General features: G+C 40.1%; 1 protein-coding gene and 1 pseudogene across 1 annotated transcript in view; both read right to left on the minus strand.

The window, feature by feature from the left end:
• The window catches only part of Tbxas1 (thromboxane A synthase 1), a 204,968-nt gene that overhangs the window by 103,546 nt on the left and 95,867 nt on the right, over nt 1-5,555 (minus strand). The window lies entirely within an intron of this gene.
• Nucleotides 2,090-2,925, minus strand: LOC101565985 (annotated as a pseudogene).

The following is a 5,555-nucleotide window of genomic DNA, read 5'->3' on the forward strand; positions in this document are numbered from 1 at the left end:
AATTTTCCTTGAAAAGATCTTTGACTTCCTTAGTTAGATGAATTCCAAGGTATTTTATTTTTTGTGGGGCTATTGTAAAAGGTATTGTTTCTATAATTTCCCTCTCAGTGTGTTTGTTATCTGTGTAGAGGAATGCTATTGACTTTTGGGTACTGACTTTGTATCCTGCTACGCTACTGAATTTGTCTATGAATTCTAGTAGCTTCTTGGTGGAGTTTTTTGGGTTAATATTTTTTCTATGTATATACTTTAATGATTTCTTTATAATTAGTTTGGACAATTTAATTTTTGTGTATCTTAGTATGATTTTATTCATATTTCTTGTGCAAAAGTTTCATTTTTCTTGGAAATGTGGTGCTATAATTTTAACTAAATTCAGAAATTTTAAATATTTATTGCCTACCCCATTCTACCTTGAGAATTCTAATTATATGAATATAAGTTTCTTGATTTTGGCACAGAGTGAACTATTATATGATCTGTAAACTCTTCTTCATGTTTATTTTAGACAATTTTATTGTTATATTCATTTAAGTCTGTAAATAATTTTTTATAATGTGCGATCTATCATTAATCTCACATTATGTATTCATTTCAGAAATATTTTTCTAAAATTCATTCTGTCTACATCTTATATCTTTCACATTTCAGTATTTGCCTACAATTTTTAATTTGCTATATAATTATTGGTTTTCAATAAAGTTAATAATGAGTTTTTTAAAAAACTACTGCTTTGCAGGAATCACAGCTAAGAAGATTCGTGTGGCAAGGTTCCCACTTATGTAGCATTAAACTGGACCATCTCATAAGCCAGACAATTCCAAAGTCTGATCAAGAACTCAGGTGTGATGGCCCCACCTGTCACCTCAGAACTTGGGAGGCTGAGGCAGAAGGATTACTATGAGTTTGAGGCCACCTTGAACTACATAGTGAGACCTTGTTTTGAAAAGTGTAAAAGAAGGAAGAAAAAGAAGGAGGAGAAGGAGGAGGGGGAGGAGGAAAAGGAGAAGGATGAGAAGGAGAAGGAGGAGGAGAAGGAGGAGAAGGAAGAGGAGAAGGAGGAGGAGGAGGAGGAGAAGGAGGAGAAGGAGGAGGAGGAAGAGGAGAAGGAGAAGAATGACAAGGAGGAGGAGGAAGAGGAGGAGGAGAAGGAGAAGAATGAGAAGGAGGAGAAGGAGGAGGAGAAGAAGAGGAGGAGGAGGAGGAGGAAGAGGAGGAAGGAAGGAAAGGAAGGAAGGAAGGAAAAGAAGGAAGGAAGAAAACAACATCTGACAAAGATTTTTAAGAAAGAAACATTATAGGTCAAAATTTCTCATGAACATAGATACAAATTTTTAAAAAATATTAGCTAAGATAATCCAATGAGATATTTAAAAAAAATCATTAAGATCAAGTGGGACTTATTCCAGGAATGCTCCCTTTGGCAGCAACCAGTGTAACTTGTTGCATTCACAGATTTAAGCAGAAAAAACACATATAATCTGAACAGATGTAGAAAAAAGATGATAACAATCAATATCTATTCATAGTAACAGCTCTTGATGGACTCTGAATATAAGGAAGCTTCTTCATCTGATAAATGACATTTATAAAAAACCCTTGACTAACGTCATGCTCAATAATGAAACATGTAACACTTCTCAAGGTTGGAAACAAGACACTTAAGTCCTCTGTTACACTTCTCTTTGACATTATAGAAAGTATAAAAGGCAAGAAAAAGACATGAAGTGTGTAAAAATTATATGGAAGAAATAAAACTATCACTTTTCTTTATTTTATATATGTTAGGACAGGGTCAACAGGGTCTCGCTATATAGATTGGACTCATAGTGATTCTCCTGTTTTCAGCCTCCCAAGAGCTGGGATTACAGGCGCACGCGCCACCATACCCAGTCTCAATTGCTGTCTCAGTGCACCCCGGGGGTGGGGCTGGCAGGGCACTCAGGGGATCAAACCCCAGCCCCTGTACTCTGCCTAAGCAGGCACTTTAGTCCTCTCAGTTTTATTTGTTTGATTGTTTATTTACTTATTTATTTTTAGGTAGTTCACATTTTATTTCTCCAGTGACATATTTACAGCAGAATATAAATTAAAGGCCTGCTTGCACACTAAGCCCAGGTCCTTTAGGTGGTTCTGTCAGTGAGGTAGGACCTCCCACTGGCTCACAACAGAAACATCCTCTCCTTGGTCCAGGTTTGGGAATTTTGCCAGCTTTCAGCTCATCAATAATTTCTTCAGTATCTTTAGGCATTAGGTCCTCATAGTAGTTGTCATTTATTTGAATCATTGGTGCATTTTACACAGGCCCCAAAACATTCCACCTCTATAAGAGTCAAAAGTTTGTCAGGTATAGTCTCCCCAGCATTTTTTTTTGTGGAACCAGGGATCGAACTCAGATCCTTGTGCTTGCCAGGAAAGTGCTTATTCCACTGAGCCATCTCCCCTCCCCAGCCTTCATTCTCAGCTTTTTCTGAATGGTCTCCAGGACGCTGTCAGAGTCTCAGAGCACACAAGGTGTAGCAGTACAGACCTGAATGTGGTATCTCCTAATTGGCTTCTGGTTGTACATTGCATAATAAGTCGCTACTTCATATACTCTCATTGGAGGTACTTGTAAAACTTCTGCAACCTTGTTCATGGCAGAGATGGGCAGCCAACCATCCTGCCTTTGGGCTGAGTCCAGGACTGGAAGCACTGCTGTGCTTTATGCCCTTCTGGATAGTTTTTTTTACAATTGTTTGTATCCTCTTATGGTTTTCTAGTGTGAACTCAAGTGGAGTACCCGGATTATTCTCAGGAGTATCTCTGCACAAACAAAGATCCCCCAGCACCATTTCACACAGCTGTCTTGTGCAAATTCCTTATTTGTCTTCCCCACGAGGTGGTGAGGCCTGCCGCCTGGGCCTGCAGCGCCAAGGAGAACATGGTGACCCCATGGTCCCCCTTTCCAGGCCCTATCAGTTTTATTATAGGTGACATGATCATACAGCATAAAAAAAAATCTAAGAAGTATCTACAAATAAACTATTGGAACTAATGTGGAGGTCGACAATAAGACTATTGAGGTCGACTTTAGTATATAAAAAAACTTTTACTTCTACATAAAATTAGAAAATAAAATTAAACAATTTATAATAACTATCAAATACCTAGGAACACATATGACTTATTTATTTTTAGGTAGTTCAGTATAGACAGCTATGACAAAGGATGTACAAGGGCTCTATACTGAAGCTACAAAGCATTGCTTTGTAGAGAGTCTACATTCATGGGTTGGAAAATTCAATAGTGTCATGATGTTGGTTCTCCAAAACGTGGCAAGCTGATTTATAAATAAATGCATCGAATCGAAGAACCTGGCATTTATGCGACTGTCTTTTGGGACTGTAAAGTTATAATATTTAAGACAGCATGATGTTGAAGGAAGGATAAACAAATTGACTAACAACACAAAGCAAGACCCAGAAATAAGTTCACACTCATGATCTCTTGACTTCTGTTATGGTTTGTATCTCAGGTGTCCCCCCAGAGCCTCCTGCAGTCACTGGGGCAAGCTTCTAGAGCTTATGATTAATTTATGATCCAATGCTGGGATTATGGGTGAGTGCTGCATCCACTCTGGAATGGATAATCTGCATACATTATAAGGAAGGGAGAGAGGCTTGCTGGCTGCCTCAGCCCGTGCCCTCTCCCTTTGCTCTTGGCCACCATGAATGGCTGTCCTCTGCCATGTGCCACTCAGTTTTGGAGCCAGCCAAGTATGGACTGAAATCTCCACTAACTGTGAGCTAAATAAACCTTTGCTTCTTTAAATTTTGGGCTTCAGGTATTTTGTCGCAGCAACAAGAGAAAAGTAACTGAGACAGCTATGACAAAGGTGCTATTAAATTCAGCAGGGGGGGGAGGGGCTTTTCAGGAGCACCTAGATTAACAGAGACCCACACCTTACTTTATATACAAAGCTAATTGGAGATGGATCGTAGTCCGAGGAGTGAAAGGTACAACAAATAAGACTTGCACCTGAGGACAATGTCTTTGTATCCTTGGAGATAGGTGAGATCACTTACACAGAAGAACAAAAGCAATACTAAAAGAAAAGATTTGGGTCAGTTGAATTTTTTGATCAAAGAATATCGCTTAGAATGTAAGTCATCAAGCTACAGACTAAGGAAAGATATTCACAATGAGTTTATCTGATGAAAAATTTAGAATGCATTAGAATGACCATGAATCAATCAGGAAGAGGCAAAGACTTAAACAAGGACAAAGCCAGACATGCAAATGGCCAATGAGGATATGAAGAGGTACTCTGTAATATCTTTACTCATCAGACAAATCCAAATTAAGACCACAGCAAGATCCCACTACTGCCTGGTCCCCAGAACACAGTGAAAACAAAGCCAAGGTGAAATGTTAGGCTAGAAGGCTAAACCACTAGAACTCATCAGCCCTGGACGGAGCACTGTGCTGAGAAATCTTTACACAAGACTTGCACAGGGTCTTGTATGTAACCTGGCAAGGAACATGCTCAAAACTGCGCTCGCGCGCGTGCGCTCTCTCTCTCTCTCTCTCTCTCTCTCTCTCTCTCTCTCTCTCTCTCTCTCTTTTTCTTTTACTTCCTTTCTTTCTTTCTCTTTCTTTCTTTCTTTCTTTCTTTCTTTCTTTCTTTCTTTCTTTTTGTATTTTAGGGAAGGGTCTACAGGATGTTCAGGGTCTCACTACTAGATTGGATTTGTAGTGATCTGCCTGTTTACAGCCTCCCAAGCGCTGGGATTACAGGTATGCACCACCATGCCCAGTCTCAATTGCCATCTCAGCATGCCCCAGGGGGTGGGGCTGGCACAGCAGGCCCAGGGAACAAACCTCTGGCCCCTCCAGCTGCTTGCAGGTGCTTTAATCCACTGAGCTGTTTGGCTGGCCCAAAACTACACTTTCTTAATAGGGTCATAGTATCTGAATCCATAATAGCCAAAAACTGGAACAAACCAAAGTGTCAATCAACAGAGGAATAAACTGGTATCTTGTACATTAGAATACGACACAGAAATAAAAGATGAACTCGATTAATTTTAATACATGATATGAATGAATCTCACTGGCTGAGCAGAATAGCAATGACAAAAGGCTACCCAGTGCGTGTTTTCACTTCATTAAAGAGCTGGAGAAATAATCTATGGTGATCGATGTCAGAAGAATGGCTGTTTCTGGATGGGGGCCTGGGAAGAGGCAAAGGGGACCCTCTGGAAGTGCCCTGGCTTTTGACTTGGTGGTGAGCCTGGGGTGCATTGTATTTGTAAGATATGTTGAGCTTTACACTTGCAATTTATGTATGTCAATTTGTAAAAATACTAAACCAGCATTCCAGTAGGCTGAGGTAGGAGAATTATAAGTGGGAGCCCGGCTTGAGCAATTTAGCAACTTAGTGAGGTACTGTTCAAAAGTTAAAATAGGGGGCTAGTGGCCTTAGCTCAGCTCTTTAAGTGGCTGCTTCAGCAAAGCAGTCAGGCTCAGGTTGCTGTGGTTCAATTCCCACAACTCAAGCCAGCCAAACCTGC

The sequence above is a fragment of the Octodon degus genome, unplaced genomic scaffold (assembly GCF_000260255.1).
Source record: "Octodon degus isolate 3935 unplaced genomic scaffold, OctDeg1.0 scaffold00027, whole genome shotgun sequence".
In the NCBI taxonomy this organism is placed as follows: Eukaryota; Metazoa; Chordata; class Mammalia; order Rodentia; family Octodontidae; genus Octodon; species Octodon degus.